Here is a 15,971-nt window from a genome sequence, read left to right as displayed (position 1 = left end):
ACGATTTTTATCGTTTTGGGGAATTTGTTTGGCCCACTCACTTTTTACCGGATCCTCTCATCGCCTCTCGTCTCTCTCTCTCTCTCTCTCTCTCTCTCTCTCTCTCTCTCTCTGAGGCAAAAATAGCCACATTTGTCATCGTCCAAGTTTTATATGTGAGGCCCCACTAAGTTTTATATGCGTGTATCTATGTATGTACTATGTATGTTGCATACATATGTATGTACATATATACACATAGTACACATATAAACACACACACACACACACACACATATATATATATATATATATATATATATATATATATATATATATGTATGTATATACTATATACATTCAATTCACACACACACACACACACACACATATATATATATATATATATATATATATACACATATATATGTGTATATATATGTATGTTTTCTTGGCTATAATATATACATACTTTCCTTGCATTTGATTTAAAATCCACATTTAAAATGTGGCACTATATTTCAACAGCAACTATGCAATTTTTTTTTTTACCGTATAATGACTACAAAAAAAAAAAACGAATCAATACAGAAAAAAATAAAAAAAAATATATGCCATTTATCCCAGTTTTCTCTGGAGATCCCTTGAAAAAAAAAAAAAAATGTCTATAAAACTAGGCCCTCTCTTATCATAAAACTGCAGCGATATACAAGAAAAATCCTCTACAACGCCCAGCAGGGAAATGTGCTTCCAAAACTCAATCGTGACTTTTGCAATAGTCTTGCAGTGATTTCCTCGTCCAAAAACGCACAACGCGGATCGTTCTGCCTCGTACGGACTGTCAGTCATGAGGGATCGTTTCCATGAAAGGCGTCAGCAAATAAAAACTGTGAGTAAATGGATCCGTGGAGCAGCCGAAAGGGCATTTGATATTCCGAGTGAAAATATCATCGGGGATTTCGATCAGCTAGATGGCAATGGAGTTCGTTTTTTCACGGGAGGTGAAGAACTCTCTCTCTCTCTCTCTCTCTCTCTCTCTCTCTCTCTCTCTTACACACACACACATCATGATGGAAGGAGCACTCTTGAATCTTTAATTGGCAGCGAGATTTGATACAATTCTTTTTTTATGATTAGAAATTCTCTCTCTCTCTCTCGCTCTCTCTCTCTCTCTCTCTTTTCTCAAAACACACACGCACACAAAACAAACGTACATTACACTATATATATATATATATATATAATATATATATATATATATATATATATATCGATATATATATATAAAATATATATATATATTTATGAAAGATATATATATATATATATATATATATATATATATATTTATATATATATATATATATATATATATATAAATATATGTATATACATTTAATATATAATGTCAGAAGGTTCCACAGTAATATTCTTGATTTAAAACTCGAAATGCATTATACTGATTTTATTCTATCTTAATTTTATTTTTATAGGCTCCGTCCGCCCAACCCATCGCCCCCCCCCCCCCCCCCACCCTTCAAAGACATTTCGTTGGTAGCACACCATGTCGACCACCTTTGGATAAAAACGGAACAAACACACATTAATGTTTGTGCTGTGGTAGTGTTATGAGTTTTTTTCTGCTTGAACAGGAGGAAAACCAAACCTTCTCTTTGAGACAGCTCTAATGAAGATTTCAGAAAAGTTCTTTCATAGTAATGCAAAAAAATCTTGCGCTGTGAATTAATTACAGACAGAAAGCTTTAAAGATAACAAGCAACTTTGCTAAGACCAGAAAAAAGAGTTAAATTAATGATTCAGCTGAGGTTACATTCAGAAAAAATATGGCTAAGGGATAACGAAGGCAAAACTTCATAAAAATTTTAACTTAATGAGTTAACAACGCAAATTGGCACTGAAGAAAAGCAAGCAAAAGAATAAATACAAACAACTGGTTTACAAATGAGCTTACAAACTCCTTCAGAAGATACCCAAGGACTTACCCTATGAAATATCAAGGTCATTTTCCTTCACCAAGAATTCCTGGGGTTTTAACTAGGAGCACTGAACAGACCAACTGGTACTTAGCAGGTTACACGAAAAGTAGAGAGGGTCGAGTGAGCAAAGAAGCCGGGGTAGGAGGGAGGGGGGGCGGGATAGGGGGGGAGGGGGCCATAAAAAAAAAGCGAGAGCCAGAGATGGTCGTCACTCTCGCGAATACACGAAGGGCTTCTTCGCCAGGTGGATTGTGCTAATGGTCTCTTTTTTAATAAAATAGATTATATCTTCTACGGTGCTCCTTGCCCTCCGTTCCTTTTCCCCTTGTGAATGGATGATGCCCTCAATTTCAATGGTCTCTCTCTCTCTCTCTCTCTCTCCATATAAATATATATATATATATATATATATATATATATATATATATATATATATATATATATATATAAGATAGGAGAAAAACGTTGGCGCAAGCAGACCACAGCATAATGGAAGACAGGGTGACAAGGAGATAGCGTCATCAGGTGATAGTACATTTATTGCCGACGCGTTTCCGTAACACATAGTTACATCATCAAGGCTAAAGAGAAACACACAAATAAAAAGTTATTGTTTTAATGTATGTTTTTAATTTTTGTGTTGTTTCTCTTTTAGCCTGATGATGTAACTATTGTGTTACGAAAGCGTCGGCAATAAATGTACTATCACCTGATGACCGGCTATCTCCTTGTCACCCTGTCCTTCTATATATATATATATATATATATATATATATATATATATATATATATATATATATATATATATATATAAATAAAATATATATACATATATATATATATATATATATATATATATATATACATTATATAATATATAGAGAGAGAGAGAGAGAGAGAGAGAGGCCCCCCCACAAGCACACCACCACAAGTTTGATCAATTTACCCTGTACATAACAAACTATCTGGTCCCAACAAAAACAAAATTGGGTTTTTCAAGAAATGGGATGTAGTGCCTACACACCCCTCCCCATCCCGCCTCTCTACTCCCTGTCAAGCGATTTATGATTTTTAAGTGATTTATAATGTTTTTTTTAAAGCGATTTGTAATTTTTTAAGCGATATATAATGTTTTTTTAAAGCGATTCATTTTTTTTTTTTTAAGCGATTTATAATTTATTTCTAAGCAAATTATAATGTTTTTTAAAGCGATACATCTTTAAAGCGAGCGATTTATAATTAATTTTTAAGCCCCCCCCCCCCCCCCCCGATTTATATGTTTTTAAAGCTATTTATTTTTTTAGCGATTTATAATTTTTAAGCATTTGTTTTACAATCGACTTGAAAGTTTTTTCTTTAATTTGATTTATTTTATTAGATTAAGTGGGTCATTTATCTGTCGTTACCTAAAGCTAAAGAGTTTATTGCTCTAAATTAATTTTCCTTTTTCATTTATTTTCATATTTATTCGTAGGTATTTCATGATGTAGAGAGTTTAAATCAAACGAGAAATACACGTTGTATGCGAGCATATTCACATACACACGCAATGATAGGTACCATTTGTATTACTGTAGATGATTTTGAACTACGATATGTACAGGCAAGCACAAAAGATAATATATATAGACAAGTGGAGGGTATGGTTATTGGGTCTCCGTTTAGGTCTACCTTTTCCAATATCTTTATGTGCTCGCTGGAAGAGCGCTTTTTGGACGAGTGCCTCTTTCCTTCCGCCCTTTATTTTATAAAAAGATACGTTGACGACACCTTCACCCTTTTCAGGCGTAATTTTGATTGCGATGCATTTTTAGAATTTCATTAAATTCATATCACCCAAATATTAAGTTTACCCTTGAAAGTGAAATGAACGACCGTCTTCCGTTTTAGATGTAAAGTATTTCGTGAATAAAACAGTAAGTTTAACACTACAATTTTAGGAAAAAGACATTTACAGGTTTGGGAACGAACTTTTCATAGCTTTTGTTTTTAGTAATTTTAAATCTAACTCAATTTATTTTTTACCCTTGTATATAGAGCCGTCTCCCTTACGTCTAACTGGCACGTTTTCATAAAAGAAATTCGCCTTCTTTTAGCATAATTTAAGGATACTGCTTTCCCACCAAGCTCGTCAACAGAATTATTTACAAGGTCCTTAATAAAGAGTTTTTGCACCAACACCAATGAAATTAATGTTCCAAAGCTTCCTTTTTATGCCGATTCCCATATATTACACGATGACTCCTTTAGGGCCGAATTTACAAAAATCGTACAAAAATATTTGGGCGCATTAAAGGTAAAACTCATTCCCGGTCAATCCACCCTAACAACTGGATCCATGTTTAAATTTAAAGATCGTTTATGCCCCTCATGTCCTCTGGTATAGTGTACAAAATATTCTTGTCCCCAAGATGTAGTCTGGGAACTTACGTGGGTTCTTCTCAGAGGATGATGAGGGTTCGCATAGACTGCCACAAGGGATGTTAGTTTTCGTTACTGGATGTTCAATATCAAAATCCGAACAGTCCCAGTATACGTGAACATAGCAAAAAATGTAAAAAGTTAATATTAAATATGAAGATTTTATTATGTTGGTCAAAACCTCTAGCCCAAAATGAACTGTTTGATCCTAGGAGAGCCTTTTTTTTATTAAACATCTTGTTCCGCAGTTGAACAACCAGACCAATCCCTCCCTTATTCTTTCTTAAGCCTATGTTCTGTGTACATTCTTTTAGTTTTTATTTATCTCTTACCATGGTAGGTCGACCCCCCAGTGCTCCTCAAATAGTTTTTATTTTTTAACTTTGTATTTTACTAATTTTATTATTTGGTTTTTTGTTTTTAACTTTCCATCTGAAACTTTTAACTAACGTATGTGCTTTTAACTTCTCGTGTTGTTTTATCAAATTGTTAGTGTATTTTTATCTATGTGTGAAGTTTCGTTTTTCATTTTAACCTAGTAAATAATTTTTTTAGACTATTTTCAAATCAATTTAATTTATATTAGTCATTATTTATTATACAGACCCTGAAGATGCATTCTGCCGAATGCGAAACGCGTCGGAATAAAGTGTAAAAATACTCGCCATGCTTGTTTCTGCTCCTGCTCCTGTGCATTTTAAAATCACTTGGCTGACTCGCCTGCTTTTCCCGTTCATATATATATATATATATATATATATATATATATATATATATATATATATATATATATATATATATATATATATAAATATATATGCGTCAAAGTATGAGAGAGAGAGAGAGATGACCAGACGAGAGAGAGAGAGAGATTGACTTAGACAACTCGTATTTGCCTACTCGTACGTAAACAAATTCAAATTTGCGTATGTTTCCAAATCCACATTCAGGTTAAAAAACACACACACACACACAGAAAGGCAGACAGCACACCAAGGAGGAGTGCTCAGACAAACAAAGGGAACACCCTCGAGAGAAATGACCAGAGAGAGAGAGAGAGAGAGAGAATCTTATTCATCGCACTTTCGCAAAGAGGGACGGAAGCACAGAGTCTTTGCATAAACATCGAACTGCTGCTGCCTCTTTCTCCCACGAGGTCCTTTTCAATCACTTCAGCAGCAGCTCTGCAACTCCACAGCTCTGCAGCTCTGCAGCAGTGGACTGAATAATGCTCTGAATATTTCATATTTCCATTTGCACTCGAATTTGGAGAAAGACCCCCTCCTCACCCGCCAGGAGGAGGGGGTATTGTCTCTCTCTCTCTCTCTCTCTCTCTCTCTCTCTCTAATACTTCATTAAAAGGGAGATGTATTTTTCTTAGATAGTTTATCATTTAGGATAAATATCCTTTACTTATTGGTTGTTCATTACGAGAATGATACTTGGGTAAATATTTTGGAATAAACTGATATCATGTTACTGGATGTATGGTGCATTTGTATACACACACACACACATATACACACACACATATATATATATATATGGTATGTATGAATGTATATATATATCCTTAAATACACAGTAGGAAGATGAGTGAAAAAAGTGGAGACTTAGAAAAACAAGTACTTTGTAGTATATTCTACATTTTCGAGTTCACATTGAATATAGTAGAAAGTTGACACACTTTTATATACAAAAACAGAAAGTAGGGGAAGGGATACAGTTTGTTAATCTGAGCGGCGTGAAAAACCTTTAAGGAAAAAAGAGACAAGGAGAGAGGATCAAGAGTCAGTCCAGGATGGAGATTTAAATTCCTTGTTGACGTGGCTTCAGTAAAGTACTAGCCACCCAGATTAAAAAACAAACTGTAAACCCTTCCCCTACTTTCTTTCTGTTTTTTTTGTATATAAAGATGTGTCAACTTCTAATATATTCAATGTGAACTCGAAAATGTAGAATATACTACAAAAGTAATTGTTCCAAGTCCCCACGTTTTCACACACACACACACACATATATATGTATATGTATATATATATATATATATATATATATATATATATATATATACTCCTATCTATCTATATCTATCTATCTTATATATATATATATATATATATATATATATATAGATAGATATAGATATAAAATATGTTATATAGATATATATATATATATATATATATATATATATATATATATATATATATATATATAGATAGATATGATATATAGATATATATACAAAAAAGCATCCTAAGGAGTGAAGCAAGAAGAAGATCTTAAATTGTGAGAAGATGGGAAAATGAGGCCTTTGTCCCCTAAAGGACTTAATCTCTGTATTGGCAAGATGTCATCTGCAGATTTTTGTCAATATTATATTTATGCTGATATTTTTAATTTTTCATTATTACTGTGATTACTATCAAGTTTAAAGTTAGTTTTTTTACATTCAATTTCGTATTTAGCCCTCCCTGGACCTGACTCCTGTTACCACCTAAGGTCTCTAATTGAAATTTAAGTTTTATAATCTGTGCACTAACTCAATTTAACCTCTCAATGCATTTTTTTCTCACCAATTTGATTACTGTTATTACCAGTATTATGATTACTATCTTTTATGCTACTTAGCTATTTTGTGGATGCCGATTATTCTTTTTTTTATCAAAAGTCTCATGTATCTAGATTGTGTAAGTTACTGTCTGTATTTTGTATATTCTATGTATATGGCCCTGAGCTGAAATAGAGGAGATTATTATATATATATATATATATATATATATATATATATATATATATATCATAAACACACAATATGTATATAAAATATATATATATATATATATATATATATATATATATATATATACTAGATATTGTGAGTGGTTATGTGTACATATAAGCATAAATGTATGTAGGTATTTGTATACACACACACACACACACACACACACACACACACACATATATATATATATATATATATATATATATATATATATATATATATATATATATATATATATATATAAAGTGCGTGTATGATACATACGTACTCCTTATTTTAGGGTAATGTTGATGCCTCTATATAATATATATATATCATATATAATATATGTTTATATATATATATATAAACATATACATATATATATGTAATGTATATAAGTATATATATATATAGATATATATATATATATATATATATAGATTACATATATATATGTATATATATACATATATATATATATATATATATATATATATATATATATATATATATATATATATATATATAGTCTGTGTGTTTGTGTGTGTTGTGCATTTTTGTAAAGTAGAAGTATTCGAGTTTATCTTCTACCTACCTTCCTTCTTTCTTCATGATCAGTTCTGCAGTCTGGTTCTGTGTTTGACTTTATGCTTGAATGAGGCGAACGGCAGAGTTTCTTTTTTACTGTTGCAAAGAATACTAGTTACAACTACAAAGTTTAAAAATTTAGTTTGAACCCTTGCAATGTTTTTCCTTCTTTACTGTACGACGGCTGCCGGTCCTCTGTCTTCTTCTGGCGTTCTGAAATTCAGCCACCCTCGGTTCGAATTCGGTCCAACCTCCTAAGGCGGTGTAGGTTCTAGTTCTCCGCCCAACTGGATTCTGGATTCGTGGAGCGGTCTTTCCTTATCTTTTCCACATCCCCTTTTAGGTGGGGTTAACATGTTACTTCCTCCTCTTCCAGGCGAAGTCAGTAATTTAACATGTTAATACCTCCTCTTGGAGATGGAGCTTCATTATCAATAGAAGCTGAGTAAGTCTGGTGCGAGGTCACAGGTCAAATATTTTATGATGGTCTGAAGATTTTAATTGCGACGGTGTTATGGTCCAACGTCCTGTGACTGAGGTTGTGTTACGTCTAGGCTTGTTGATCGAATTCTGACTCACACACCAAAGCTCAATTCTCTCTAGCTCTCTTTCTCTTTCTCTTTCTCGTTATTGTCGCTTATATGATCTGCTTATTCTTTCTCCTTCTCTTTCTCTTACTTGTTATGTCACTGTACTTTGATAATTCTCTCTCTTTCTATTTTTACGCTACCCTATCTACTGTTATATCTTATAGCTATCATTACATCCCTCGGTCACCTACCAAACATTGTCTTCAATGTTTAATATACACATGAAAAATGGATATTCTGAAAATTATTAAAGAGCAACAAAGTACACATGAAAATTATTCTCTCAACTTTGGAAGAAAGAATAAGAGCAATAAAATTGTAAAAAAAAAATCATAGTAAATGTTAAACATGTCAGTTCATAAGTATATCAAATTAAAAATGCATCAAATCATGGGCATAATAAATGAATACTCAGAATACAATATCTAAAAATTAAATGTCAATTATGGATCATTTCTTTTCATTTCTGTCAGTATCCCTTGTATCTTTTTGATATTCAAATACCCCACTATGATGACAAACAAAACAATAGTGACTACTATTACCAGCAGATTTACAAATGAAAGAAATTGTGCTATCGGTTTCGTTTACAATTAATAGTCATCAATATAATTAAAGTTCTCAAGTTCCTTAATTCTAACAGAGACAATTTACTCCTCATCTATTGTAAATGTGTAATTCTTATTATGGCAAATGTTTGTGAAATGGTATTCAGTTAAAAAGTTTGGTTCATAGTATAACTTATCTGGTATAACTAACTTACATGATGTTGCAAATGACTTGATGTTCTTAAATTTCTGTGGCTATAACAGTGTCTAATGAAAATACAAAAATGTCTTCATTCACTATAGTTGCTTCAAAGGACTTATCAAATGACTGTGTACACACATCCTTCTCTTGATTTTGTTTTAAAATCAACTCTTGGATACAGGCATGACCATTAGTAGTCTTATATAAGTTATCAATATCACATTATACCTTTTTTTTTCTCTTTTTCCTTCAAAACCTTACACATTCATTGATTAATTATTCATCACTAAAGAAAAGGCTAACATTAATCCATGTTCTTCCAATGCAAAATGAGTATAACCCATTTTCTAATAAGGATCTGATTTTCAATATAATAGGAAAGGGATATACAGAAACTAGCACATTTGAAATTTCCGTATTGAAAGGTAGAACTAAAACAAATCTGTCATGGATTACTTTGGCACTTATCAAATTATAGTACATGAAAATATCTTCTACTAAACATTAATAATGTCTTCTAATTCTTGTGGAGTGATTAGTGTTGGGCTCAAAATACCTTTGTAAGCAAGTAAGACAGCATTAAGCATGTCTTTATGTTCATGTAACATCACTTCACTTTCCAGTGCAAAGATTCATAAAAACTTTATATTTTCTATGTTATTGAGTTCTTTTCTTACATTCTGACTAACTTTATTGATAAAGACTTTCAATTTTTCTATTTGTTCTGCATTTTGATAGTGAGAGGCAATCACTTTATTTATCACTGTACCCCTTGCGGCTGCCCACTTTTCCAGTCTGTCTATTCTTTCCTTTTCTTGTTCTACATTTGCTTCGATAACAACTCCAAACAATCGATTTAGAGCAGTTCCATTGAAGGGTAAGAGGGATCTTTTGGACCATGTTCTCAGTGTGTTATCTATGTTCATGCTCAACTTTTCCAATAATGACATGACCCTTCTGTAGGATTGCTTTAATACCATTTTGTATTTCTCTGAGTTCACTTTCACATTTGAGCACTGTGGAAATATCTATACTAACTATTCCAAGGTCCTTGATCATTTTGACTTTTGACCTTTTCTTATCTCCACCTCTGAAGAGATGAGTCCAATTAAAACTGGTGCTATGATGAGCCGCATGTTTGCCTCTGCATAAATTACACTCAATCAGATTTTCTTTATATATAGACACATAAATTACACTACATACATCATAGTATGATATTTTCAGTCCAACACTATTTACATATAGGTATACACACATTTTTACCTATTTCTGTTTCTTAGATCATACCTCGTTGTAATTGGATTTTCTACAGTATTTTCCTTCCTTATGTTATCTTTATCTTTAGTAGACCATGGATCTGTTTCCACTACCTTTACATGATTCCAGTGAACTACCTTTTCCTTTAGATCACTTTCATTTATTACTCTATATTTATTTAATTTTAACACTTCTATTACTCTATATGGCCCAGTGAATTTGGGAGAAACTTTTACATTTGGACCTTCTGGTACATGATTCTGAACTTAAATTTGAGTACCCACTGTAATGTCTGGTTTAGTGGTATTTTTGTTATAGTATTTTTCTTGAGTTTTATGTACGTCTTTTAGTCTAGCTCGTGTCTGCATGATAGTCGTGTAAGTACGTCTGGTTTTCCATGCAACATAGTCATCATAGTTATAAGTATGTCTGGGTGGTGTTGCATCATCTAACAACGTATTTGGCATTCTTTTCTGATACCCATATAGCAAGTAATGTGGAGATTCTCCTATCGTCTCATTTACAGTATTATTCAAAGTGAACTGTACGTCTTCAAGAGCAAAGTCCCAATCCTCTGTGTGTGGTTTTACTATACGTTTCCAGTATATCCTTTATTTTATGATTATTTCGTTCTACTGCTCCATTTGAACATGGTTTATAAGCTGTTATTGGACATTTATTTATTTCATAAAGTTCACATATTTTCCTTAAAAGATCACTAGTAAGTTCAGCAGCATTATCAGATAGAAGAACTTGAGGACACAAAAATCTGGTTATAATTCTAGATTTAAAGGCTTCGGCTACTGTAGTTGTATCTCTGTTTCTTACAGGTATGATTTCTACATATCTAGTTAGATAGTCTAAGAAGATTTATATTTGTTTGTTTCCTCTAAAAGTTGTTGGAAATGGACCCAAAAAGTCCATAGTTACTACTTGAAATGGATTAAATCTGATGGATATTTTCCAAGTGGAGCTTTTGTATTTACGTTACCTTTATGTTGGTTGCAAACTACGCAATTTTGTACAAAGTTCTTGGCATCTTCACTACAATGTGGCCAAAAATAATTTCTGGTTATGATTCTAGTTGTCTTTTTAATTCTTGGATGTCCTGCCATCTTATATGAGTGTGTTAGTTCTAAAACTTCTCTGGTTAGTGTTTTTGGGATGTATAGTCGAGAACAACCATTTTTCTCTATCGGTATTGTATACAACAAACCTTTTATTAACTGAAAATCTTGGTTTAAAGGATTCACCTATTATTAGCTGTCCTACTATTTGTCTGATTTCTGGATCTCTTTCTTGTTCTAATTCCACTCTTTCTAAATCTAAATCTACCACTTGACAACTAAAACAAAAGGTATTAGTTGTAATGCATTTTTCTGTTTCTTTTTGAGATCTGCCAAGGTGTTAAGTTTCCCTGGAATATGTCTGAACTCAGGAGCAAACTCTTAATACACTAAGGAACCATCTACTGAACTTCATGTTGTTAGTGAAAATTATCTTTTTAAACAAATCACAAATGGGTTTCTGATCAGTAAGCACATTATCTTTATGACCTAAAAGTATGTCTAAATTTCTTTAAAACCCAAAATAAAGCTAAACACTCTCTTTCGCTTGTACTATAGTGTTTTTCCGCTGGGTTTAAAACTCTACTGGCATAGTATACTGCCCTCATTCTAGTTTTGGCCTTTTGTAACAAATACAGCTCCTAGCCCTGTACTCGAGCCATCACAAGCTAGATAAAAATCTTTTGAAAAATCTGTGTAGACCAAAACTGGGTTCTTAGTCATTTTGCTCTTTAATGTTTGAAAGGCTGTTTCTTGTTCATTCTGCCATTCATATTTAACATCCTTTTTGGTTAATTCTGTCAAAAGTTTAGAGATAGTAGCAAATCCTTTTATAAATGGTCTATAATATCCAACCATCCCCAGGAATCTCCTTATGGCTTTCAAATTAGTGGGAGCTGGATAATCAATTATCTCCTTTATTTTACCTGCTTGCTTGCACAGTCCCTCTTCACTAATTGCATGGCCCAAGTATTCTAATGACTTCATCAGGAACTGACATTTCTTTAATTTGATTTTTAGTCCTGCCATTCTTAATCTTTCTAGGACCAATGCTAATGTTTTGAGATGGCTTTCTAAATCTTTACTAAAAATGATTACATCGTCTAAATATAATGCACCATTTTCTGTCTACTAGAATTTGTAACAATAATCTAACAAACGTTAAAGGAACTGATGTGAGTCCAAATAGCATTACTTCAAACTGTAAATGTTCTTTATGTGTGCTGAAGGCTGTGAATTGTTTGGATTCTTCATCTAGAGGTACTTGCCAATATCCACTAAGGAGGTCTAAGGGTGAAAATAATTTTGCCCCTCCTAATTGAACTAAGTTTCTATCTGGAATTGTGTTGGAGTTTAATTTTTTATAGTCTATTACAAGTCTCCAACTGCCATCTTTCTTTGGAACAAGAAACAATGGAGAATTATATGGAGATTTAGAAGGAATTATTATTCCATCTCTTTTCATTAACTCTATGAAATTTTCAACTATGGGTCTCTGGCTTATTGGTAATCTGTAATTAGTAATAAAAAATGGCTTGGCACCATCATCTAACAAAATCTTGTTGTAGGATATTTGTTCTTCCTAGTTTATCTCCTTCTACAGTTATTACATTTCTATATTTCTCTAGCACTGGAATTAACTTGTTTCTATTTTCTGGAAAATCTGTTTTATATACTTCCTGATTTATTTGAGAGTTTTGGCCATTTATAAGGAAAAATGCTTTTTCTTCTACTGTTAGTAAAGGATCGTTAATAGGTATTCCTATGCAAAAGACAGTGCCTGCGTATAGTGTTAGTTTGTTATTTGAATAGTTTTGGACATAAGCTTCTCAATGATCACCATTCATGTGGATTAGTGAATTATCCACTCTGACAAAATCTGGCAATTCACCGTTCAACAATAGAACATCTTTAACTCTTACGTTCTCTTTTACTCTTAAATATATTTTTGTTAAGCATTTTGGATTTAAAGTTACTGCTCTATTGAGTATAAATTGTACTTTATTATCATCAGCTGTGCTAACGCAACATATCTCTTCATCTTCTATGTCTGAAGAATAACAAAGTTCTGCATTTTCAGTGGTTTCTTCTGTTACTTCTATTATACTATTTATATCTGATTTCTTTATTTTATCTAATAGCAATACTTCATTTAGTATTTTCCCTTCCTCCTCGTAACCCATTACTACATTGCTGCAGTTATTAGTACATGTATCTGTATAGGTATCTGTAATATGCATCTTGATTTTCGTTATATTCAGTTTCGGTGATCACCATTATTTATATCTGAGTAATTACTTGAATCTGAATGTATATCATCTATATGTGCACATTTCATTGATTCTGTATTCTGTAATGGTGGGAATTCGTCTTTTCTATCTGTTTCTATTTTATCTTGCCTTTCTCGTATGTCTCTGTCGCTTGTCGAAACTGTGTCAGACAAAATGATCAGATTTGGGTGAGGCTTTTCTTCGTCAAGCGTAAAACATACGCTCTTCGGATTATCCTGTTTCAGGCTAATCTTTCCTTCACTGCCGTCTAGTATTATACTACATCTTCTCATTCAATCAAATGAAAATAATGCTTTTGCGGGAAAAAATCTGTCTTCTAGAACTAGAAAACTTTCAACAAATTTGTGTGACAAAATGTCTATTTCCAAGTTCACTTTTCCTTGACTTCTAATTTATTTACCCGCTATTCCCTTTATGACTTTATTTGGACTCTGAATCAGTTTCTGAAATGCCTAAATATCCGGTTAAAGTTTATTTATCTATTATATTCACTGTACTGCCTGAATCTATAAGTACAGTACATGTCTTTCCACTTATTGGAATATAGCGGATGAACCTTTATTTTCCATACTAGCTATTTCCTCTTTTTCTCTTCTATCATCTTGAAGGGAATTATTTTCTTTCTTCTGTGAAGGGTTTAATGGTCAAAATCATATATCACCAACCAAGTGTAAAAAAAATTACTAAGATTTCCTAGCTATCAAACGTAATTTTTTTTTTTTAAATCTTTATACTCTTATTGAGAGAGAATTCAAAATAAAGTTTGATATTTTCTAAGAGAAAGAATACGTAATCTTTTAACACACTCATATAGAGAGAGAATGGAAAACGTTCAGCTCCAGCGCACTTATGTAAGTTATTGTCGTTCGTTTTGCTTTGATTCCGATATCACTCCCTTCGTTGTCGGCGCTCAAATTCGCCTGTTGCGTTTCAAAATCAACTTTGATTGACGCTGTTTTCTCGTTTTCTTCGGCAAAGATTCGTCCTTGTCGAAAATTCTTCAGTAACGTTGATTCTTTAACGGGAATGTATTTTCGTTGATGTGCAATACACTCGTCCGCTTTTAACAGATTATTTATAGAAATCTGTTTGTTCTTGTCGGCTGCTGCAGTTCCACGCCTCTGCTCGAGGATGATGTTATGTCTGCGTAATGCACTTATTATGCCTTCGTTTCATAACACGCTACGTCTCATTGTTTTTCTTCTAGGGGAAAACGAAACTATTCTCGCTGTGGTATAAAGTCTATGGTTGTACCTTTCGTTTACATCTTCAAACAGAATTTTATCGATCACTATTGTTATTACCCCCCCTCCGTTGCAACTCGAAATGTGTTATTTATTTATTTAACTATCTTCACTGACGTTACGTCTCCTGGATCCACAATCGCTGGCCAGTTCTGGCTTCTATGCTTAACTTTGTGCTTCTTCTTAATGTTAGTTTCTTTGGATTAGTAATATTACTAGGACTAAGTCTCTCAGGAGAAGTTTGAATGAGTACGAACAACAGTTTCTTTATTTACTGTGGTAGAGAGTCACCGTTACAACTACAAAGCTTATATAAATCTATTTTTGGACCCTGGCAATATTTCTACTTCTTTTCTGAATGGCGGCTGCCGGTCCTCTTTGGCTTCTTCTGTCGTTCTGAAATTCAGCCACCCTCGGTTCGAATTCGGCACCACCTCCTTAGGCGGTGTAGGTTCTGGTTCTCCGCCCAACTGGATTCTAGATTCGTGGAGCGATCTTTCCCTTATCTTTCACCATCCCAATCCCTTTTAGGTGGGGTTAACATGTAATTCCATCCTTTTTTCAGGCGTAGTCAATAATTTAACATGTTATTCCTGGAGGTGGAGCTGCATTCTCGATAGAAGCTGAGTAAGTCTGGTGCGAGGTCACAGGTCAAAGATTTTATGACGGTCTTAAGATTTTAATTGCGATGGTGTTATGGTTCAACTTCCTGTTACTAAGGTTTTGTTGATCAAATTCTGGCTCACACACCAAAGCTCAATTCTCTCTCTTTCTCTCTTTCTCTCTCACTCTCTCTCTCTTTTTCTCTTTCTCTTTCTCGCTATTTTCACTGTGCTTTGATTATTCTCTCTCTCTCTCTGTTTTTACTAAGCTACCCTATCTACTATTATTCCTTATAGCTATCATTACAGTATATATACAGAGAGAGAGAGAGAGAGAGAGAGAGAGACCTTCGAAATTGAAGGGTATCCATCATTCACAAGGGGAAGGGAACGGACGGCAGGAGCACCG

The sequence above is a fragment of the Macrobrachium nipponense genome, chromosome 14 (assembly GCF_015104395.2).
Source record: "Macrobrachium nipponense isolate FS-2020 chromosome 14, ASM1510439v2, whole genome shotgun sequence".
Lineage (NCBI taxonomy): Eukaryota > Metazoa > Arthropoda > Malacostraca > Decapoda > Palaemonidae > Macrobrachium > Macrobrachium nipponense.
This window is presented reverse-complemented; position numbering follows the sequence as displayed.